General features: G+C 39.0%; 1 protein-coding gene and 1 long non-coding RNA gene across 6 annotated transcripts in view; one reads left to right on the plus strand and one right to left on the minus strand.

Moving 5' to 3' along the window:
- Positions 1–1,106, minus strand: part of ZFHX4 (zinc finger homeobox 4) — a 174,424-nt gene extending 173,318 nt beyond the window's left edge. For both annotated transcript variants that reach the window (XM_023648438.2, XM_014727942.3), the window contains exon 1: positions 709–1,106. The gene's annotated coding sequence lies outside the window, so the exon portion shown is untranslated. The remainder of the gene's footprint in view (positions 1–708) is intronic.
- The window catches only part of LOC106780962 (uncharacterized), a 60,855-nt gene that overhangs the window by 16,354 nt on the left and 19,138 nt on the right, over positions 1–25,363 (plus strand). For all 4 annotated transcript variants that reach the window (XR_011421233.1, XR_011421231.1, XR_001377424.3 and 1 more), the window contains one exon: positions 22,677–22,751. This is a non-coding gene — a long non-coding RNA (uncharacterized lncRNA). The remainder of the gene's footprint in view (positions 1–22,676; positions 22,752–25,363) is intronic.

A 25,363-nucleotide genomic window follows, 5' to 3' on the forward strand; every position in this document is an offset into this window, starting at 1 on the left:
CCTCCGCCAGGCCGGCGCGCTAAGCCCCTTCGGGGAACTTGAGAAAGGGAAGGAGGGTGGTAAGAGGAGGAAGGAAAACGAGGCAGAATGGGGGGGGGGGGAGGGTAGAGCAGGGAGAGAGGGGCTCCCCGCCCCACCGACCAACGTCCAAACTTTCGGAGGATGGGTGCGAAGGAAGGGTCATCCCGACCCCGGTGCGAGGGCGCGGAGCGAGCAGGGACCCCAGGCAGTGGCCGCGCCGGCGCGGAGCTGACAGCTTCCCCGCGCCCCGAGAAAGCCCCAGGCTCGCGGTGGAGACAGAGCCCGAAAAGACAGGAAAAAAGAGCGAAAACTGCTCGGCCAAACGTGGACGATCCGCCACTTAATCCAAAAGTTAAATCGCAAAAAACGCAGCCCCCCACCCCCCAAGAAAGTGGAAAATCAGGTCCCTCAGCGCTCCCTCCCTCCCTCAGCGGAGCAAATCCTCGAGCCAAAAAAAGGGGGAAAGAGATAGAAAAGGGGGGCAGAGCGGAAGAGATGGTCGGGATGAGGGGATGTGTGCGAGAGCGAGCTAGAGAGAGCGAGCTAGGGGCAGAGAGGGAGAGAGGCGGAGAGGGAGAGAGAGGGAGCGAAATATCAAAGATTGTGCAAGATCAGGCTGGAAAGATAATCGATACTCGACCTAAATTTAACACAAACTACTCAATAAAAGTTAAAGAAAAAACTTACTTTCCATTTCCCCTGCAGTTCCTACTCGATCTTCGCCTCTTTTTTGTTTTGCTTTTATTTTACTTACAGCTGATCACATCCAAGTAAAACGAGAGGGTTCATTAAAAAAAATAAAAAAAATAAAAAAATAATCCTCGAACTTTATTGGGTGAAAATAAAAACGCTGGAGCAGAAAGTGGGGGGCATGGAGCGGTCCTCGGGGGTCCGGGAGGAGTTAAAGCATGTGCCGACCGCGGTCTCGCTGTTTGGTTGTGAAGGGGTTGGGAAAAGGAGGAAAGGAAATGAAAATCCGATATGTCTTTATTCTGCTAATTATTATCGTTTTAGCCCTGTTTAAAAAAATGGCTGATTAAGTTGAGTGCGCATGTCTTTGTGTGTCTATTCCCGATATGCACTCTGGGAATGAGCGAGGAGAGCGAGGGAGAGGGAGAGAGAGGGGGGGAGAGAGAGGTGTAATTAGTGAGGTGATCAACATTCCCCAGACTGCAAATGACGCGCAGCCCCGGACTCGGAGCAGCCCGGAGCCTAGCGGCTTCCAAGGCGAGGAGCGCTGCGGCTGGAGCCCGGGACGCGGCGACCGCGGAGAGGGCAGGGGATGGGGACCTCCGGGGCTCGCACCCCACGCGCCCCTGCGCGCGCGACTCCCAAACTTCATTAGACACACACACACACACACACACAGACACATACTCAGCAAGGATGAGGGGGAAAAAATAAAACATAAATACCGCCCAAGCAGTGAATGCCCTTTAACCACTCGAAAAGGAATTTTTTTTAATGAGGCAAAGTAATTATTATCGAACCAGAGATTTGTTTACTAGGGAGGCTTTAAGCAGAAATATGAGTTAGGGCAATGAAGAGGTTTTCTCTGCCTAGTGTATCCTGCTACGTTCAAGAACGCGCTTTAATGGCGAGATGCGGGGGTCTGATCAGATATGCAGATATATGTAAATAAAGGGTGCCTGGGCTGTGTGCAAGACCGCTCTGCCTGGCCTGTTCCGAGGGAGGAATTGCACTGTGGATCCGCAGGCACTCTATTTAAACACGTATCTTTCGCTTGCCCGCGCAGGAGAGAAAACCCAGGGCATGGAAGATGGAAGCGGTTAGTTTAGGCAAAGTAAACTTTCAAATGAGAGTAAGTGATGGTTGCAAGGGGGATAGTGGGGGTACGGTTCTAGCCTTTATGTAATATTTTTGAATATTTCATCAGAATTGCATAAGTTCAATGTAATAGCTTTAAGAAGACTTAGGAAAAAAACCTTTCATCTTGCGAGTCTGTTGAATTATCTTTCTTGAAGCACATTATGATGAATTTTAAAACCCCACTACAGATCTCATTAGAATGAAATATACTTGGTATTTTCTGGTGCAAAATTTAAGGTGGCTGATTCTCATTTGAAAATCTAATTATCTCTTTCCAATATTACAGATGTGAATATGAGTGACACTTTCATTAAAAGATAATTAACTAAAACTAGGAATAGACATACTTTTAAATACCCCCTACTGAATATGGAATATATATATATATATATATATATATATATATATATATATCCATTGCTACTCAGATAGCATCTCGATACACTGCTATATCACAGGTCACAAGGAGACACCATCTATGTAATATTTCAAAAATAAGAATTCTAGAGAGAGGTGAGAGTAACAAATCAAAAAAGCTAAAAACAGGAAATACTTGCAATGTCCAGCTTCCTGGACAGGTGAGGCGTCAGCTGCTTTTGAGCTGACAGGCCTTTGAAGTTCTGGACCGCCAGGATCTGCTTCAAAACCTTGTCTTAGGCCTTAAGCACCGAATCTACTAAATACCAACAGAAAGGTTTATTGCACAAGCACTAAGGACAACAGAGGCTGCAGACACGCATCCTTGTGGGCCTGAAACCTCGCCTTATCAAGGAACATTTGGAAAATCCCAGGACTGATGCAAATAGGATTAAAAACCAAACAAAACACCTGGGAGGATAAAAGCATAGTCCTCAAAAGAGCAGACCCAGGCCCAGATCAGGAAAGCGGGTTGCCTACAGCAGCTGGCTAAGGTTACAATGAAAGTCCAGAGGCTTGGAGTGGAAAATAAAACCTAGATATGGTCTTTATTAAGAGAAAAAAGCAAATCACCACCTTAGGAATCTGGAGTCAGTGCGTGTACTTGTGTATTAGAAACCAGGCTACTAACCATTAACAGAAAGAAAATTATCTACCACTGCAAAGACTCCGTTCCAATGCAAACTTGTTTGGGAAGAAATCTGTTCAAAGTGGATGGCTTCCTAGATTTTGGAGTTACTTTGTTTACAGCCCCACCTTACACAGCAGCTGTGACACCCCTGTGCTAGCAGTGTCTGAATCGCACCTCAGTGGCATTTATCCATGTGCCTTAAGAAACATACATGCCCACGAGGGTAAAAGTTAAATGCTCCAAAACTTGCAAGTGAAGAAGGTGTTTATGTAGCGTTACTGTTTACCGAAAACACCCCAGAGAGCAAAAATTCTGGCTTTAAAAAACTATTGGGGGTGTGTGTATGGGGAAGGGGGTGAGAGCTTTTAAAGAGACTGAGGGGAAATGAAGGCAAGGAAACTTTCAGGTTCAAATCAGAAAAGATCAAGCCCTTTGCGGGAGAGGGCTCCATGTACAAGCTCACTGATGGAAAAACCATTTCCTGCGATTTCAGACGGGTAAATGCGTATGATGAAGGAAACACCTGAGAACAATAAGTCTGTTTCAGGCTCAGGTGAAGAAAGGGGTCTATTTCTGGCATGGAAGAATAGGGAAATGATGATCATTTCGTTTTCAAGTTCTCCTTCCTTTCTTTTGCCTTTTTCTCCCTGAAACATCATCAATAACGTTAATGTCATTAATGTCAAAACACCAAGCGTCAAATCAGGAAAACCATTTTAAAAATTTGGTGGCTATTTCTCCACTACGTCCCCCCCCCCCCCAACATCTCCCTCTTTTCTTGGAAAATACAGCTGTGTGTGTGTATGTGTCTGTGTCTGTGTGTGTGTGTGTGTCTGTGGGGGGGGGGCGATTATTGAATTCTAAGTAAGAAAACAAAAGGAAAGAAGATTTGCAAGAGGGGCGCCCACTTTTGCAATCTCTTCTGCGAGCGAGTATTCCCCCTCCTAGCGTGTGTGTTCCTTTTTCATCATCGCTTCGTCGTCCTCTTTCCCCTCTTTCCTGAGAAGAGATGCGGGGGTGAGGGTCGGGGGTTAATGGGTTGAGGGAAGGGGCAGAAAGGGATCGCCCCGAGTGCAGAGTCTCCTCCAGGGCTGGCCCGGGAGCGCGCCCGCGCCGGGAGGCTGGCCGGGGAGCTGCGGCTGCAGGTCCGCGCGGGCTGGGCCCGGAGGCGCGGGGCGCTGCGCGCGGGCAGGGGCGCGGCGGGGCGGGCGAGCCCGAGCCCAGCCCGCGGGCTGCTCCGGGGCGCGGGCGCGCTCCGCCGGCTCGACCCGGCTGCGCCACAGCCCCCCGCTCCAGGAAACCCAGCTGCTCCTCTCGGGTCTCTGCGGACCCCTTGCCGTCAACCTTTGACCCTGTCTCCACCCGCCCCCCCCCAACCCCCCCATCGGCTGTCCCTAAACTCTGCGCGAACCCGCCGCCGTCCGCAAGGAACGTTTGGCTACTTTTTATTTCAAAGTGAAACAAGCAGAGCTTTCCCGGCCGCCCTCAGAACTTTCCCCAGACCGTCTTCTGCACTTTCCAGGGCTCCCCGGCCGAGCCCAGCCCACTCCAGGGCACTCGCCCCCTGACACGGAGCACCGAGTTGGGGAAGAACCAAAAAAGGGAAGCCAGGTGGTTAGGTGTTGAGTGTTGGAAGCAAGGAGTAATTAACATTGAGACAAAAGGTAATTTCCACCTCTAGACTTTTCCTCGGCGTATTTTATTTCCCAAATCTATGCCGCGGACACGCCAGGCTTTACAATCGGTTTAATGAGTCTTCAGCTATCTGTTCCTTCCCTCGCCCTACCCTCACCCATTCCCTAATAAATACCCCACCTGCCTCTTCCTCCTGTGCCTCCAGCTCCAGACCAACCCCAGCCCAAGGGGAAAAGGTTCCCAGTTTTTCGACCGCGCTTCCGGGGTCTTTAAATGAGCTCAGTTTGAACCGAGGTATTACAAGATTTCAGCGTTAGGAACCCCTTATACCACCACAGACACTTTCAGATCCTCAGCCCCCCTCCTCCTTCCATCTTTTTGTTGGGGCTTCTCCACCCCGGGGGCTATTTAACAAAGGCAGTCTGTTAACTAACATTTTTGTTTAACTCAGCAACTCCTTCCAAAACACACTTAAACCTGATACCAATGTCTGTCATTTTGTGTGAGTGGGGAGGTTAAGCGGTGGGGGGTATGTGTGTAAGGGGGAGAAGTGAAGTTGACAGTGAATCGGAAAGTGCAAGTCTTCTTTGGGAAGGTGTCACAAACACATTCTATTTACAGTGAAATAATTTAAGCAATAGTGTGGGAGAGCGCCAGATCTCATTACTATGAAAAAAAGTATGTTTTCTTGAGAACTAACAAACCCGGGGGGGGGGGGGTTCGAATATGACCTAACATCCAGAATGGACACTCTCTTTGATGGTGAGAGTGAGATAGATGAAATGAAATTCAAGCAGGAAAGGCGTTTGGAGTGTGTCTGTGTGTGTGTAGTGTTTGTGGGCAGTTAAATCCGTCGTTTGCTGATTTCCTCCCCTCCCCCACCCTGGCTCTTATCTCCTTTGTGATCTTCTTTTTTATCATAAAAATGCCCCCCTCCTGCTCCCGGGTCTCTATCTCTGTACTTCCATATCTCTGTATGTTTCTCTCTTTCTAGACTGAAGTCCATTTTTGGCTTTTGCTTTGGAGTAAATCTGTTTTACCTTTCTTCCCTGGAGGTTCTGACCTGCTTTTTGAGGGGAGGGGGGTTATTAAGTGAAGTTGGACACAGGTAAGGTAAGGTAAGGAATGGGGAGGAGTTAGAGAGGGTCAGAGGAGGGAAGAATTGAGGGAGGAGAGAAGGAAAAGCGGGAAGAGGGAGAGAGAAAAGTCAGACACCCTCTGGCCTCTCAGAGGTCACGGCTCAGACAGCGCTGTGACCTCCTTTTCCTCCGGGCAATCAGCCCAGTGTTTATAAACAAAATCAGGCAGGACTCTCCCCAAACAATAGCACTTCACTAACTTCACAAGCACTTCCACAGCTCTTATGCAAATTAATGAGGGCTCCTTATCACCATTCCCCCCCCCCCCCCCAGCACACATAAACACAGCCACAACACCCAAACCCAGGATCACAAGCACACCCTTCTCAAAATACAAGGAGATATTTCCAGCAAGGGTAGCCAACGAAAATTTTACAGTCTGTCTGGGGAAGAGCTCTAAGAGACAACAATGCAGATGGGAAAAGATAGACAAGTGGGGGAAAAAAAGAAAAACTATGATTTCATTGAATAGAAGATAAAGTTGTGATCTTTTTAAACCTAAAACATCTATATCTAGACGATGAAATGCTGTATAGACAATATACTAAACTCCAGCCACCAAATAGAATTATTTTAAAACAGGACATTACATGTATCCAAACATCCACATTGCTAAGACAAAAGTGCAGGTCTTTATAGTTGAAGAAAAGCCACCACTTCTATATGTAACGTCCCTAAATATTAGACACAAAGCACCATTAAATCCTACAGCAAACATCTGATCTAAGTTACAAAATGTATAATTAAATCCGTCTTTAATTACAAAAGGCAGCTAGCAGAAACTGAATGAATCAAAGATTTTGAAACAAATATTATTCGCCAAGGTACAGAAATGATAGCTTTACATTATATTGTAACTAAAATTCTATTTCAGGAATAAATGACAAGATAGCAAAAAAAAAAAGAGAGAGAGAGAGAATTAAATGATTTTCAAACTTTTGCTTTTAAATGATTATCAATGAAAGTCTACCAGAAAAAGGTTAAAGAAAAGATACCTCAGAGCAAAAAGACCATCTCCTTTTCTTCTTTGTCTATCAGCCCCTGTTAAAGCATATGGAAAATGTTTTCAAAATGCCCAGATTTGGCACATTGTCATTGCAAAGAGAGGAGCGCAGTGATGCTGTTAGAGAAAATGGGAAATAAATTCAGGATTGGGTGCTGCCTCCTTCAATGCGGATTTATCTAAGTTTAATTTAATATTCCGCAATCACTGAATGATCGCATATAATTCACCAAGATTTTAAAGGGCTTTATTTAAATACCTTGAGCAACAAGAGAATGAAATTTAAACCATTGCAGCCATTGCTTATATTTTTTTATTTTCCTATTAGCAGAACTTTTAGTGGCAATTTCTAATAATAAAAGGAAAAACGATAAGGGTTTGGGTTTTTAAAGGAACAATGTTAAAGGAAAGCATTAGCTTTATTAAAATCATCCTGAACGTAAAATCAAAAAGCACAAAATGGTTGTTTGTAAAACACTAAACCTTTAATCGATTTTATTGGCATTCCGATCGATTAGATAAACGGAAATCTATAGCAAACATCAAAGCATTTAAAACATTTTCTCTATCTCATTTATAAACAAAACTTTTCTTTTCAGCAGAAAAAATGATTATCAAACGACTAACAGGAAATTCTTCAGATATCAAATTACGATAATAAAATTATTTCCACATGGAAAGGGATAATGACAATGATGATAGTAATTACAATAATGAATAATTCAACAACCCTTTGACATGTATGGAAGAACCTCGAGCAGAAACTGCTCTTGGAGGGGGGCTACTTTAAAATAAATACTTTATTTTAAAAGGAAATATTTTTTAGAGACAACTTAAGGGGAGTAGCTTAGGTGTGGCTGTCAGACTAGTGTTAATTTCCCTGCAGTTGCAAACGAGTCAGTTTCTTTGCCGGCGTTTTCCTTCCAAACTGAGTTACTTCTTATTAGCAAAAATTAATATGCAAATGTGAGTGAGCCCTACTAGATTTACCAACTTGTGTCTGGACCGGTCTTCTACTTATTGTAAAAGATGATTCCCAAATTACAGAGGGGAGCGAGGACTAGACTCCCCAAACCTGAACGTGAGCACACGTTTGATCTTTTAAGTGAAGGAAGACAATTTATTGGAAGATATGAAGACTGCTATTTGGAGAAATGCTGCAGTCAGAGCTTGTGGCATTCTAGCTGCAGCAAGAGCAAGTGTTGCTGTAGCGGGCATTATGTTTATTTGTTAAAGAAAATCAATGAAAGTGGCTGTAAAGTAGTGAGTGAGGCGTGTGTTTGGGACTCGCGGTGAATCGTGACTCCGGCAGGCTGAACGAGCAGCTCCTCTTTTTGCCAGAAAAGTCCCTGCGTCGCCCCGAGCCGGAGCGCGGGCGGCGCGGCACCTGGCTCCCAGCTCGCGGGGGCTGCCCCGCGGGGCTCTCGTCGACCGCCTAAGTCGCTCCCATTCTCTGCCCCTTTTGCCCTCTGTCCTGGCAGTTGCTCCTTGCACTTGCCAGTGGTTGCCTTCCCAGGCCCCCCCCCGCCCCTCAGCAGCACACACCTTTTTCCTCCTTTCTCTTACTGACTCTTGTCCTTTTCCTCCTTCCTTCACGCTACAGGTCTGAACTTCTGTCCTCCTTTGCCTTCTACTGGAATCTCACTCTTCTGCATCTCTAAAGTCTTTTCGGTGAAATCACCAAATATTTCTTTCCTCCCCCGCCCCTCCCCCATCTCTCTCTCCTGCCTTTTATTTAGCACTCGGGTCTTCTTACCCTCGCACTTCTATCCTCTCCTCCAGACATTCCAGAGAGTTCTCATCACACCAGAATGTACTCTTTTTCTCCTCCTCCTACTCCCCTTGGATTGGGGAGTGTGCGTGGGGGGGTGGGGGGGATGATTTCGAGTTGAACTCCCAGGGGTTTTATTCTATTCTTTTAACAGCTTTACTTTCCCTTTTCTTCTTTGCGTAACCTTCACCTACCTACTAATTTATAACAGAAGCGCCTTCTTTCCCTTTCATTTCCTAGTTTGCAGTTTCCGTCTGGGGTGTGCATTGCACATGCCCTCCCCGGCTCGCCCCCTCCCGGACCGCCCCGCCGGCCGCTGGCCCAGGCAACGATTTTCATTTGCTCGGTTGCCGTCTAATTGCACTTTCTCTTCTCGGAATAAGTTAGTTTCCATGATTCAAAGTTCTCCGTGTAGCGTCTCTTTATTTGTCAAATTACTTCGTTGCCCAAAGGAAGGGTGGGGTGTGGGGGGGCAGTGTATCACCCACTGGAGGCCCTTTTAACACCCTTTTCCCCCAGTCCCACCACCCGCCCTCGTAATGTCTCATGTGAATAATAACGAATTCTGGAAGATTTTTCCTCTCAGCGCGTGCAGATTGCTTATGAGCTCTTCCTGAGCGGGTCTCGAGCACCTCACTTGTATCTTCTGGCTTCGAGTGGTCACCATTTCAAGCTTCCCCCCTTTCTTCTCCTGCCCTCTCTGGTCGCCCTGGCTGCGGGAGGGAGCGCAGTCTAAAGACCTCGTCCTCTTGCTTCTTGTTTCTAGCTGCTGCAGCTGCCGCTGAAATTCGCTGTGGCCGCTGCCTCTTCCCGCTTTAATCCCAGACCTCCAGTCATTGGGCAGCTCCTCAGAGGCAAGAAGTCAACACCATGGCAACCCGACAAGCCTATCAAATCACCGGCTGGCGTGACAGCAGCAACACTGCAGGCAGGAGTGGGCTGGGCAGAAGAGCAGAGTGGCCACTGCGCTCAGGTACCCAGGCTGGGAGTGGACAGCAGCTGTCTGCCTCCACGTTCTGGCTACACAGCTGTGCACCACCCAGTTCATACCCCTACCCTGTGTCCCTTCGTAGGTGTGGAGAAGGAGGAGGAAGAGGAGGAGAGATGCATACAGAACTGGAAGAGCCGCAGAAGAGAGTTTCCAGCTAAAAGTCATCAAAGCCCTAGATGTTGCAAATTAGAGATGCCTTGTGCGCCAGCGGTCGATGAAACCCAGTCACAGTAGCCTCAGAGCCAAATTTAGGAGGTTTTCACAAAAGGGTGGGGCTTTCCTTCACCAGTTCTCGCACTTGCTTGAACAGAATTAATGCTGTTCTGGAGTTCCAAAAGGAAAAAGGAAAATGTTGCCCTTTTCGCTTCTATTGTCTGCCAAAAAATATGGCTCAACATTAATTTCAGCTATCGTAACTGACTGCCTTGGAAATGACCTCAACTTTACCTGAAACTTCCTTTGCCTTGTTCTTGCACAAGTGTGTGCTGTGTATAATGTGTGTTCTAGATCTTGACTCTCTAAAGAGAAGAATCAGGGGAGACTGGGAAATGGATAAGAAGGAAATCTGTGTGTTGGTCTTGGGCCTGCTTGGCCCCTGTTCTTCCTCATTTTCCTGAAGAAACTCTTGAGTAGGCAGATGGAAGAAGAGAGGACTTTTACTCAAATTTCAGAGCATCTTGTCAATTACCAGGAGAGAGATTGAAACTACATTTTCCTTTTTGACGTTAAAAAGAATGTTTTTAAGAAACTCACAACTGTTATTTCCTTTTCAGCTTATAATTTCCTTGTGAAACCCTTGACAAATATTTATACAAGAAGGTAGAAGGCTATTATTAACCGTATACCCCTCGCTATTACTTATCTCATCATTGATTTCTAAATTTCAGAACCCAAGTTTGTCTGTTGAAGTTGAGTGGGACAGAAAGAGAGATCCGTTTAATAATGAAGTTAATGTGTCATATTGAGGAAATCTTGTATGAATTCTAAAATCTACTCTTAAATCCACTCCACATAAACACAATTCACTAAATAAACAATTTTCATATTGATCTAACATTTTTTATAAAGAGGCTCTCAGTGTGTAAGTATTTAGATTATACTTGGCATGCATAAAGTACTAGAGAACTGGAAAGCTTTCTTAAAACAGCAATTGCAATATTAAGCCCTGTAGTATAGAGAGCCAATTTTTGTGGCTCTAAAGAGAAATTCAATGAAAACTTGAACTTCATTTCCTTACTTTCTCTATATTTCATTGTTGATGGATCCTAATATTAAAACAGTACATTTTCAAAATATAATTTATTACAGACCAAAAACGGGTATAACAACTGACACTGGAGAAACAGGTCATATACTAGAGAAAACTTTTGAACATAATATGATTTTCCCCACACTGAAACTCTAATAACATTCTGGTAACATTTTCTTATTCTGTGCCACTTTGCAGAGTTGTTCAATGAACAGCCGGGTAAGCACACAGAGCTGGAATTTGGTTATAGTTTAAGCGGTTACCTCAATGCCAAGTTATTGATATCTTTAAATATTTTTGGCTAATTGACATTGCATTTGACATGCACTGTGTTTTTACAGTGGGAAATGTAAGAAGAAACATAATACTCTAATTTTAGATTAAAATGGATATATTTAATCTATCTCCCAGAACCAAACTTGTAAATTTAAACTGTTTTTAGAGAAAAATTAAATGAAGTGTACAAAACTCTTTTAGTACATTTGGCTTCTGTAAGACCAGAGGAACAGAGGAAACATGAAAACATTTAAAATTTTATCATTTCATTTAATGAATGGTATATCCTCAGTTACTAAAAAACATCAAATGCCTTAGCATCTATGATACCATCTGTGAATGGGTGTGCGTATGTCTGCTCGTCAAAGATTTGAACAGATACTGTCATTCAAATGTTCATCCATAAATACTACTTCTAATTTTAAAAAATTAAAAGGAGATGAACTTAGTGAATTAGTACATTATATTTAAATGAAAAAAACTTCTAGATAGTCTATCAGATCCTTTGAGTTTCTTAGAAATTGTTATTTTTTTCTTTATCATAAGCTTGCCATGTATGGATTATTGAAAATTAAAACAAACTTTGCACGTACTATACAAATATTTATTCTTAATCATAATTCAGCTTTCGTGTCTACCCCTAAAAATACCCTCAGATTATACAATATACGAGCATCTTTTAAATATAGATTTATGTACATGCCATACACATGTTGCTACGTAGCTCTGCATCCAAATCTTTACATTTAAAACTATTTTCTATATACCTTTAGTGTTTTCAGTATGGATGCTGTTGGAAGGAGGACATTTCTCTTTTTTAGCTAATGAATAAGACAGTGGAATTAAAGGTAGTTTAAAGGGCTAAATTAAAAGAAATAGGTACAAAGATGCCTTGCTTGTTTTCAGCAGAATGGATGCCATCTCCATAGAGTTCCTTCTTGACCTTACCTGAGTAAGTACTTTAACTTCAAGTATAAGATGCACCTAGAGGGGTAATACATAGAGCTTAATAGGAAGACAGTTAATAACCTTTTTTCTTCCTCGTGCACTATCAATCATGGCTGTCACCAGTCTGCTGAATCAAAGCAAAAGTGTTCTTCACAGATGACTGATTAGAAACGCAAAATCACAAGATCCATCTTCATGGTCACTTTTATTATAGTCATTTTTAAACTGACAGCAACCTGCTCAGTTTCAGCACACTGGGCATCACAAATAGTGTCACTCAGTGCAGCTAAGCATGAGAAGAGGTTGGTTGGATTATACTTAAAAATAATTAGGCCCTCAACCCTTTGTGGAGCCAAGAAATAGGTATTCCTCTCTCCATCACTCTCTTCCCTCCCCACAGAACTTGCTTCCATTCTATTGTATCACTAGTTTACCATCTTGAAGGGAGGTAATGCAGGGCACAGTTTGATCCTTGTTAATTATCTAGGAATTAGGGAATGAATATGTCCACCTGAGAGTTACAGATAACTTTTGGTCTACTGCTTTTGCTCAACTTCATGACAAACAACAACATTGTTACCTTTATAGTTAAATAGGATCTTTTTATATAAAAATATGTTTTTAGACTAAAGGCTTCAGGCGTCTAGGTAGTCAGGGATTAGTAAATGATCCTCGCTATGAGGCTGTTCTCTGTGGAAGACATTCACTAGCATCACCTGAATGCTGTAGCGCTGGAATTAGTGAGGTTATAACCACTTAAATGCGTAAAGGTGGTCAAGATATTAACTATTAGGTAGCCATGTAAGTTCTTGATATGCGACCCTATATTACTTCCTTTTCAGCCCTAGACTATTGAAAAAATGACAAATTTGAAAAATCAACAAGTAGATGTACTTAAAAATCACTAAACTAGGAAGTCTGAAATAGTTATGTCTGAATCAAATGCTAAGGAACTTTGTCTTTACTTAGAGTCTTGATGTTTTTGCCACAAGGATGAAACCTTCAGGTTTACTTCATATTTTCATACATACCTTCAAAATATTTTATAATACTATAGGATACTAATGATACAAGTATTTACATGGTAAAAATTTTTCATAGAGAATTTTCAAAAGATGTTGTGACTCTCTTGCCTGTTTTATAGGCTCTTTGTTTCGTATTTCGGAAGAGAAAACCCAATTGGATTTAAACTTTCATTTAGTAATTTTAACCAAAGTACCCTATTTTAAATTTCTATATAGTTCTCTTTTCCTTTCATCCAAATGTTCATTTTCTTGTTAGGAGCTGAACACAGACGCATAGACGAAGAAGGAAAGAAGAGAAAAATTGTCAGTGATATTTCTTTAACATAATACCTTCATGTTCATTTCTAAATATGTTAATATTCTACCTTTAATACCTCTATGTAAAGCTACCAATTCTTTTCCTCTCTCTCTCCACACTCACACACACACACACACCTTTATCGTCCTATTCCAGATTATGAGAATGCTTTTGTTCTTTGCACAAAATACATAGATAGACAAGATATATATAATAGTATATCTATATTTGCCATGGATGGTAATAAATGCATAAATGTACTCTATGTATTATAAGGCTAATATTAATTTCCTTAAATATCATACTTTGTTTATACATTTTTTAATAAATATATGGATTTACAATAAAGAAATTATGAAACGTCCCAATTAGCTACTAATGTGATTTTATATTTTTAGTTAAATAAAATTGTCTTAGAATTTAGATAGATGTATATGTTAGTTGGTACTTTAAAATCTTTCCACTTTATAAAACTTAATAATGACAATACTTACTGATAAATTGTTAAATATGTAAAATTAGAATTAAATGAAATGTTTACATATTTTTAAAAGCTACATTATTGCAAAGATGGTAAGGTAATAATCACCTTAATAGGTTCGTTTTCAGTTACTTTAACTATAAAAACAATTTCTCCTGACAAAGTGTGTGTGTGTGTATGCGTGCTCAGTTTGGATAAGTTCATGCTTTAAAAAAAGATAATACCTCATAGAATTCAATATTATTACTTTTAAAGTTAATTTTTCGTATAAAATATTCTTTTTGACTAGGTTATACTAGTCGCAATAGTTATGGAAAGATTTATTTGAAACATCTAGACTCAGTGTAGCACTTTTTGCTACTAAAACTAATTCAGTGAAATGGTATGCATGATTTTTAGCATCATTTTGGTAATCTGCGCAGGCTGTTACTATAGATCTTAAATATTAATCTTTAATATGCATCACAAATATGAACATTCATAAGGTTTATAAAAATTATAGACTAGAATCATGTTTTCTTCCATAGATTAGTACAAATAACCTGAGTAAACAAAAATAATTTTCCTTTGTATTTTAGAAGTTTAATCAAAACTACTTTAAAAAAAATTCGTTTCTTCTGAAAGTTGCCATGGAATGTCACTGAGAATTTTATGTTTTGACATAATTTGAAAACAGCATTCACTTACATTTAAAGCATTATGGTTAATTTAGAAAGATTTTTGGGAAACAATATCAGCATCTTTATTTACCTGAAATGTTTATCAGACTATTTTGTTGCTGATCGTTTTAAAAGCCTAATTAATTTGTGTGCATTGTTTCTGCTTACATTTGCTTCATTGAGAATGTTCTTACATTTAAGTGAATATATAAAGCATATAATTTTATTTAGTATAAGAATATCATATGATAAGTTGACTAACTGGTAGAGATACCTGTAATATATAAATACATATTCATCAAAGAATATTTTAAACTGAAAACAACAATAATGTTTGTGCATTCAGTTTGGGCTGGAATTTATATTTGGGCATTACATGTAATATATGATACATGCATACATGTACACAATTACAGCTAAATACTATCATATTTAGATCACTGACTACTTTAAGTGGTAAAATGCTGTCACACACAAATATTACAATTACCTTTGCTATACCTGCATTTATGCAGCCTGAATATGCACTTATGGCATTTCTCTTTCCTGGAGTATGGTTTTCCCTTGCTCCTGGAATTGTTCTTTGTTGAATCTTTGTGATAGAAAAAAAAAGCTGTTATATATGAGTGTCAGTTTGCAGTAAATGTGTGAGAAGATGCACGGTCAGGATAGACTGGCCATCTTTGTCGTGTCTGTTCTACCTGGGCTCCAGAGCTCCAGCTTCCAAGGAGTGCTATTTAAAGAGAAAAGAAATGAAAGCAAAGGTCATACAAACATCACCTTTAACATTTTATAGGAAAAAAAGAGAAAAGATAGAAATCTTTACAATAACTTATGTAATTGTATTTTAATTGCTTTCCTATATTAATTTTTAAAATGCTATTATTTACTATCACTCATTAAAAATTGTCATTTTGTTCAACTCCTACTTTTTACTTCCAAAAAAGATACACAGTCCTTAAAAATCTCCAAAACTGAAATTATTTTCTCTGCCATTCATATTCCACAAAGCTTTCTGCAACTCAGCCACTAAAGCTGGAGGATGCATTTTCTAACAAATAGACTATTTTGATCAGTATGCTTTATTCTTACCTTGAATTTCAGTTTACAAAGAAATATGCAAATAGACTTAACGACAACTTTCAGGGCGCACGCCAAGATGTTAGTGAATATCTTCAAGTAAAAAATTGGGGATAATATGATATAAAGATCCCTTTTTTGATAGCTAGAGCTTTTATATGTAAACCTTCACTTATGTATTACACAACCACTGAAGAATTTTAATGTATTGCAGTTCATTTTGCAATTTTTGCACAAACATTCAAGTAGTATTGTGTTGTTTAGTTATTTCATTCTATTATATTTCACATTTAGATTTTCATTTGACTTTTCCTGTTTTCAACATTTAGATATCATCTCATTAGCTATCATAAACCAGTAGTTAAAGGAGGAGTAATTCTGAAATGTAAACACGCCTAGAATTTTACAGCATTGCCATGAAGGAGAAAGAGGGACTAGCATTACTTTCCCCCAGACATTTCCCTGTTATGATTATAAGAAAAGATCAGATGCTGAGGCAATTTTTCTCATATGTGATCTTTCTTTAGAATTACTTTCAAAGTCAACTGTCCTTAGACCTTATTTTCATCTCCAAACAGCATTCAGTTTTGCTTCTTTGTAAAATATTTCTTCATAACATATCTTAGTTTAATTCACTTTTAGCAAAAGAAACACCCAAGCCCAATCTGGAGACCTGCTTCCAACATAATTTCGCTGGACTTTTTCTTAGTAAAGGTTTTCTGGTTTTCATTTTCACTTCATATTCTCAAATAAAAGATCCTTTGTTGTCTACCATTTGATTGGACTTAATGAAAAACACTCCATTTTAACGTAACAGTATTTCCTTTTGAATTTATTATATTTAAGAACACTGTCAAAAATCAAACATTTAATCTCAGGTTTTTATATTTCAAAATATATTACTATCACATGGCTCAGTGAGGTGATGTAAAAAGTATACGGAAAAGATTTCAAAAAGAAAAGCAAAAGCGAAAGCACCCCGGCTTCATTTTAATATGAAACTAAATACTATGGCTAATGTGCAGATTGGGTACGGCAGCTGACTGTGAAGGCTAACATGTGACAGGGTGCCAACAGCGGAATTGTGCAGTATTGACTGAATGAGGTTCACTGATTTGTATTGAGGCTAATATCTTCTTTAAACAATTCCGTGTAAATTGTGCGTATAAAGTCATTGGAAGCTATTTCTCAGGACAGCCTCGCTGGCTAGCTACCTGCTGGAGTGAGGAAGATAATCAATAGGAAGAAATAGAGCTGAGCATGAGCCTGGGCAGCTTCAGAGCAGTTAATGCTGATAAAAGTAGATGATGTCAATATTTGGGAATAGCACAACTCTAGGATAATAGACAAAAGAGAAGTGCATATGTTGTAGGGTGTTCAAACAGGGGCAAAATTAAAACCTAAGTGGCAGATGATGCCCTAGGCTGCAAAAGACATTGTTTATTACAGGTATTGCTAAATTTCTACTGAATCCAAAGAGAGAAAGATGTTATATGAAATGGGTACCTAACTTTTATCAGAAGCCTAAAGACCCAGTTCCATTTCAATTATCAGTAGGATTCTGCTGAGGGTTAGTATAGGAAAGACTGTCCTCAAAATCTTTGGTAGATAAACATTTTTACATATGTAATACCACGCGTCTCATTAAGAAATTAGTTATTTTCAATTCTCTAAGTTGCTTCCAAGATATAAAAAAAAAAAACATGAAAGATAAAGTGGAAATAGGCTGTCAAAGGGTGATATCAACGATCTAAACAAACCTAATTGTCTTTTGCATATTCTTGTGATTATAGCAGACACCTTCTTTCCTAAATGTAGTAGACTTATTGGAAGTGAGGTAACGGTATATTTTTACTAATTTAATACTGAAAATCAGTTTTCCTCTTGCTGTCAGGTGATGAAATTTTGTTCTTCTGTGCTGATCTTTCTGTTGATGTATTATGACATAGTCTGTCAACATGAACAGATATGTGAAGGAGACGGGGTGACTGAAACGTACAACCTGCATAGAACTCTTCTTGAATTTTAAGCGCGTTATCATGTTTGGGTACAACAAGTAGATTTTGCTTGCTTTAAAATGCTGTATTTTTATACAATTTAAGCCCAAGCAAAACAGGTGGACTACACCAAGGCTCTAAAGCTGAACGAGGGAGCCAAATCCAAAACGTGTATTTCAGACTACCTTTTAAAAACCTCTTTCACAGCATAAGTTGATTCCTTAAAAAAAAAAAAAAATTTGCAAAATATAAAAGTTTCTTGACAAAGAGGAGAAATCCATTTATGCACATGTGATTATCAAACGTAGCTATTTTCTCCCAAATTAAACAATTCCACAACTGTTACATGCTTTTATTGTCACAGATGTTTTTATAGTTTGGTGTTAGATATCTGGATTGTATCAAGCACATGATTCTCAGATTAGGTAAAACAGCCAAGCCTGATAATTTTTACTTAAAACCAAGCTAAGAAACCAAATTTTTTATTAGAAAAGCAAGTATATTTATCTAGAACCTAACATTTTGAACATTATTTTTACCTATAAAAAATACAGAAGTAAATAAACTTTAACCCTGCTTTTCACTTTATGCTTTTATTTTGGAAATAACTATTTATTTTGAAAAGAATTTTTTATCTGTTCCAAATCATACATTGGAGTTATTAACCCAAGACATTAGATTATAATCAAAATAATTTCATAGTCAAAATAGATACTCTTTGTATGCTTTCCTACAAGTAAAAAAATTTGCTTTTAAAATATTGTAGTATGTCGTCATTCATCCCTTCTTTTCATCTTAAATACGAAGAAATAAAAGATTTCTAGTCATTATTGAATTCTAAAGAAGGCTTCATTTCAAATAAAGTATGAATTTTGATCTGGAGACACAGAAAAAAATCTTTTAAGATCTATACTTCAACTAATTTGTTAATCTTGTGCCACTTTCAGCATTTGTCACACATATAGACCAGGAAATTGGCTCCATCTCATTCTAGCTCTGTATTGAATTAAAAACCTCTACTGCAAAGAAGAGCATGATGTGGGGAAAGAATAAATTTAGTTCTTTCTTTAGTAATGCACATATATTTCCATACATTTCACATCCTAAGGGAGGCTATGAATGTATTCAATAAATACAAAACTATAAAGTATAATTCTAGAAAAGGGAAAGGTTTAAATTTTTTTTTCTGATTTTAATATACCATTTTAAGTTTGAAGATTGAAAATTTAATAATTTTATACATTCTGTTTTACTCTTTTTTTTAGCAAACACCTTCTGTATTAGAAATAAATCTGAAATAATGAATCTTAGTTGCTCTTTCCACTTGGATAATGTTAGCAGGTTTAGATCAAAGCAAATTAAATATCAGCAGTGGCAAATTGAGAAAAATGTTTTATGCCATTTGAGTCTGCATTTGCATTCAATTCACCAAAGTCCACCTTGGTTAATTTAGTAGACATCATATGCACACCACATATGGGTATACATTAAAAGGAGTGTCCATTCCTATTTCATGTTTCTAGGCTAAGAGAAAAGGTGGTTTTCAATAAAGTGTGATAATAACGGGGTAGCTTTTAAGCATGATGGGTGCATTTCTATCAAGATTTTGTTAAAATGAAATGTGCCCCGCAGGTGAAGGAGATTACTGATTCTGATATAGACTTGCTGTATGTAGAGTTCACTATACTTCCAAGTATTTGAATCTGTGACTGCATTCTGTGGGGACAGCGCAGTGGAGCAGATTTATGATGGCCTCACGGAAACAGAGCTAGCAAAGATTATGGCATACTTGTTTAGAGAAACGGTGAACTGGAGGTTCCTGATTTACACTGACATATATCTAGATGAAACCATGGTTTGCAAATTGCCTTGAGGAGTCATCTTTTATTAAGCATTTGATAGGTACCAAAATGTACATATCTATTTTAAAACATATGCATGAAGGATGCTATTATATTTGCAAGGATTCTCTTTCATATTTTTAGGTGAAAAATATTTTTATTTATACATTTCGATTTTCTAAATACCTTAAAAATTAATATCCAGTGAAAAAATCATGTCATATTAAGAAATGCATTTCATCATATTGAAAAACTAGAAAGTCCACTAATATGAAGAATTTTGAAAATTTTCATGGTAAATCTGCATATTAATTAAGAGATTCAAAGTCTTCAAGGTTTTTGTTTTTCACATTTATGTTCTTATTCAAGAATAAGGAAATAACCTTAAAAGACTGGGCCTAAATTGATCATCTTAAAACCTGTCAATCCTTGACTCCTTTGCATTTTGTATTTAATCCACATGGTCTTCATTTGAAAGATGTGGTTGTTTCTTCCTTATTTTATAAGGCCAGTGAAAATATTCTCTAAGTTCAGGCCTGTAATTGTGAGCAGATACGCTTATAGACATTTTTTCCTATGAGAAGTCTTACCTGCGTATGATCAGAAATGACAGAATGCATGACACAAACTTGCAATCATTCAGCTTTGCATTTCCAATTCCTGCGACCGTCATTCCTTGCCATCTCTTTTTAATTTCTGTAATAGCCCATAGTGTCACCATTCATATGTAGGAGAACCACACATTGTTTTTCCAGATCCCACAATACCAGTTTATATGCTCCTACTCAATCTGAGAAGTAAATATTGGGAAAAGATAAGAATGGTTTACAATTAAATAAAACATAGCTTTGAATTGCTGGAATCACATCCTTTTTAAAATCCTCAGTCTGTTGGTTCGATTGTTCTTGTATTTTACAGCTTAGAAGTTTGGATGCTTAATGCTGGTATTGTGTAAAGTGGGTGTTTCTGGAAGTCACACTTATGAATTATTGTGTGCCCCAACTGCTTCGGGGCATAAAATTTCTCTAACAGACAGCAGCTGACAGATTGGAAGAATCTGGTTCAAAGTGTTAGATAAGTTTCAACTCTAATGTAAGTATTGAAAGTATCTTTTGAGTCTCTTTTCTTAGAGATTTTGTAAAAACAAATGAAATGTATAGGACACACTTATTTCCACTATTGGCCCAACCTCTTCATCACAGCTCAAGATACTTTTCTTTTTATTGTAGTAAAAACACAATCTGTGATGGGGGCCGGCCCGGTGGCGCAGCGGTTAAGTCCGCACGTTCCGCTTCTCGGCGGCTGGGGGTTCCCTGGTTCGGATCCCGGGTGCGGACATGGCACTGCTTGGCAGCCATGCTGTGGTAGGCGTCCCACGTATAAACTAGAGGAAGATGGGCACGGATGTTAGCTCAGAGCCAGGCTTCCTCAGCAAAAAGAGGAGGACTGGCAGTAGTTAGCTGAGGGCTAATCTTCCTCCAAAAAAAAAAAAAAAAAAAAAAACACAATCCGTGAGATCTACCTGCTGAAATTGTTAAGTGTACAGCACAGTACTGTTAAGTATAGGCACAATATTGTACAATGGATCTCCTACGTAACTGAAACCTTGTACCCATTAGACAGCAACTCCCCATCTCCCCCTCCCTACAGCCCCTGGCAACGATTTTACTCTCTGTTTCTATGAGTTTGACCATGTAGCTATCTCATATAAGTGAAATCATGTGACATTTGTCCTTCTGTGACTGCCTTATTTCCTCAGCGTGATGTCTGTGAGGTGCATCAGGACACCATTCTGTGTCTGGTCATTATCCCCCCTTCCTTGGAGAGTCACTCAGAACGGGCTCAATTGGAATGTTCAACATGAAATAAAAGAGTTCATTTACTAGGAGGTTGTTGGGGGGGTGTGTAGTCAGAACAGAAAGATGGATTAATTCTTATGGGAAACAGGTAGATTGAGGCTTTTAGCCATGACTTTCATCATTGCTGACCACTGGGCAGCAGAGTAAGTGTTAACTGGGTGCCCTCTGGGTGCCAGGCATGGTGATCAGGGCTTTACTCACATTGTCACATTCATCCACGCAGCTCCCCACTGAGGTAGGTCCTGTTACTCTCCCCACTTTATGGATGGAGAAAATTGAAGCACAGAGAGGCAAAGTGACTTCCCCAAGTTTATAGAGCAGACAAGTATCAGGGATGGGATTCAGCCTTCTGTTTGAGCTCTGTCATACTGCTTTCCTAATAGTCACTTACTAAAAAAGCCTTTTTTTCTTTGAATGCAAAGGAGTAAAAATACAGTCTGTATCAATGGAGGAGAGGCAGTCCTTCCTTTTCCTCTCTTAGTTAAGAAACATGAAGGAAGCACCCTTGGCCACAGTCTGCTGACTTCTTCTGACAATTTTGTTCTGAAGAAGGGTAAACGGATCGGAGTTAGATGTACAGCCCAGGGTGCCGGTGTCAGGATGTTGGATGTGGTGCATTTAATCTTTGAGGTTCTTTTCTGGTGATGTGGTGTCTAGAGTCCCACAACTCTCGGTGGCATACATTTACTGATGGGTTTGTAAGGATGCGCAAATTTAGTCAAATCCAAGTATTCCATGTGATAAATTACACGTTTTGAATTACACGTTTCTGTGACATTAACAGGAGTTACTGAGGGTGTGCTCCTTTCTAAGACTGTATTCTGTAGTTGTGATTGCTGCATTTACGTACCATTGTGTGAGATGAAATATAAACCCATGGTACTATGGGAGAATTTATTGTTTCTTACTCTCTAGACAGAATTTAGTGACTAACTTTCTATATTCTCATCAATGATTGCTTTTATTATTTCGGTTGCATTCACTTTTATTCAAAAAGACATTCGCTAAAAATTGCTTGCTTCATTTACTCCTAAATTGCAGATTATGTGAAAATTGCCCACACCCATCAAGCCAAATCCCATTACAGGTATACACTCTGTTGAGGTAATACAAGTAATGTGCTTCACTAAAAAATTATGCTGGGGCTGGCCTGGTGGTGTAGTGGTTAAGTTCACGTGCTCGGCTTCTGGTGCCTGGGGTTCATGGGTTTGGATCCTGGGTGAGGACCTACACATCACTCATCAAGTTATGCTGTGGCAGCATCCCACGTGAAAAATAGAGGCAGATTGGCATGGATGTTAGCTCAGGGACAACCATTGTCACCAAAAAAAAAAAAGAAAGAAAAAAAAGAAATTTACTTATGTGTAGACATGAGTCACAAATAGCAGGGGCTCAATAAGTATTAACCAAATAAATACATATTTGCTTTGATTAAAATCTAATTTAAAAGGGCCATAGATCTTTGATCCCAACATTGGTCATTCAGATTTGTTAAGTCAAAAATTGCTTTGTTTTCTTCTCCTAGGCTGCCATGAAGACCAAGATCTAAGCAAATGCATTTTGCTGGCATCTAAAACGGTGGAAACAGAATGTCAGAGAGGTACAAAATTATTATTAAGCAAACAGTACAGCAAAGTCCACAAGAGTGGAAGCACTGGAATCAATGACAAGAGGGTTAGAGTTATAGCTCCGGTTAAGACCCTAGACCAGTTATTAACCTCTTCAGATCTGGTTTTCCTTTTCTATAAAGTGAGTCTTATAATAACAGGGGGAGATACCTCAAGAGATGGTTTTTAAATATTCTGTGAAATAACAAAGAGCCTGGCACTGTGAAAGGACTCAGTAAACATTACCTACTATTATTAATTTATAGGATTTTTGACGGCTCTAGGTATATATTGGTTTGTTATTTGAAAATTTCCATTTTTAGCATGTCACACTACTGAATGATATTTAAAATTAAAAATTACTTTATTTGGAGGATTCTCTTAAGAATCAAAGTAGACTCAAATCTGGGAAGAACGTCTTTAAAAGTAGAGATGTAAGTCAGAATATTATGATTATATAAACTTGAATTTATAAACATTAAACTTTAATAATTTGGTTTTATATGTGAGAGAAATAATCTATAAACAAAATTTAAAATTAAGTAGAATTTTCTTTTCATAGTTGGCATGGGATTCACATTTTTGAACTGTGCTGTAGCTACAATGGTGTATGAAATACTGTCTCTATATTTAAGAAATTTACGGTCCAGTGGAATATCTAGTGACCAAAATTATGATGTAAGAGCAGTGGGGGAAATATTAATTCCATGAAAATAATTCGAGAGAGTAAAGCCAGGCATTTAATTTGTGTTGTGGACTACTGAGAATGCCATGCTTTTTCAAACCTTTTAAAGTTCTGCATCCGTCACGTATGCCTGTGTGTGTGTATATGTGTGTTCATGAATTAAGAAAACAAAACGAAAATGTCCTCTTTCATTCCAGTTCTTATTGCCTTATTTGTAGGAAGAAAAATCGTGTTTTCTTTTCTCACCCTTAAGCGAAGACACTGTTTCCCGGAAAGAACAATCATATGCATGCATAAACTGACACACAAGGCTTACATAACACAGTCACGTAAACAGCAAAATCCCTTCTAAGTAGTGAAAACTCTTCAACAGAAAAAGTGATATTTATGATGTTTTCCTCAGTTCTTCAGTTTTAATCTTTCTGCTTTCTTTCAAGTCCGCCGGACAGTGCCACACATAATTTTAGAAAAGGAAAGGCAAAAATCTTTTCCTGAACACTGACAGGAATAACAAATAGTCCATCTCTTCCTTGTCCTTTGACTTGGGTGACTCGTGCCCTCGTGTGTGACCACTAGGAGCCCTTTCTGTTGACAGTTACAAGCAAAGTGTAGATGCTTTGACGGACTGCTTGCACGGTCCAAATAAGCCAGGGTGTGCAGGATGATCTGGGCAGCAAAAGTGTAGCTGTATCGGGCACCAGATAGCCGTTCTGCTGGACGCGGAAGAAAGAGATGAAAAGAGAGAGAATGAGCACTCCCCAGTCTTCGTCATATTTCATTCATGAACGAAATGAATGAGATGAAAAATGAATTTAGACTTCCCATCTAACTTCAGCTTGTATGTCATTACTTAGAACTTTCCAACTGCCAGACACAAAAATGATTCTCAGATTATTATTCTTGAAATCAAACCCAATTTTCATAGTCTATAAGCTGTATTTAGTAAATTCTTTGTTTTCAAGAGTCATATTAGGCACAGTATGTCTGGTTCTTAGGCTTGACTCTGATCTTCTGCATGCCGAGGCTGAGAGGAAGCAGATAGAGCTATGGTACCGACTGCCTCTCCCGGAGCTGTTGCTCTCTAAGTGTAACCTCATCGTAGAATTAAGGTGGCATATTCTCCAAACTTTTTGAAAATCATTTGTTCCTAACTCAAAGGTCCAAGATTAAAGTATGCTTACACACTAATAAGAGGAGGAAAGACAACTAACTGGAAGAAAAAGAGATGAAGAACACGAACAAAGCGTTGTTAATTGCATTTAGTCTTTTCATTGTCAGTCAATCATATGATTAGCATATCCTGGGTGCCCACAGGGTACCTGAAAAAGAAGGTTGTAGAACTGTAGGGGCAGAGTATGGACAAGCCTGGAATTGCTACCTATTAAATGGGAGTAAGATGAACATTTAATACTGGTGTGATGTAATGTACCAGGCAACGTTTCTGAGAAGAGCTAAACTCTGAATTGCAATTTGATGGATAGATGTTGGATCATAAGCGTATTTCCATCGTACTTCAGAGTTTCTATTAATTTTTATAGGTAGATCTATCCTATTTTAGCCATTCATGCTATTAAATGTTTAGATTGTTTCTGAAATTTTGCTAATATAGAGAGCATTATTATTTTAATGGTAGAAATCTGAAGATTGCCTCAATGTCTGATAATAAAAAAAAGAAGAGATGAATCATGGCATGGAAATACCAAAGAGGATTGTATAACATTAAAATGATTCTTGCCAACACTTTTTGATGACTTAAAATTTAAAAAGTAAAGCAAAGACTGTATTATACATACATTTATATATTATGAGCTCATCAGTATAAAATTTCATATATGTATGAAAATATCAAGGAAATTTTACCAAAATTTTATTGTGGTTTGTTCTGTATGTGGGCTTATAGAAGATTACTAATGCATTTTT

Source organism: Equus caballus, chromosome 9 (genome assembly GCF_041296265.1).
Source record: "Equus caballus isolate H_3958 breed thoroughbred chromosome 9, TB-T2T, whole genome shotgun sequence".
Lineage (NCBI taxonomy): Eukaryota > Metazoa > Chordata > Mammalia > Perissodactyla > Equidae > Equus > Equus caballus.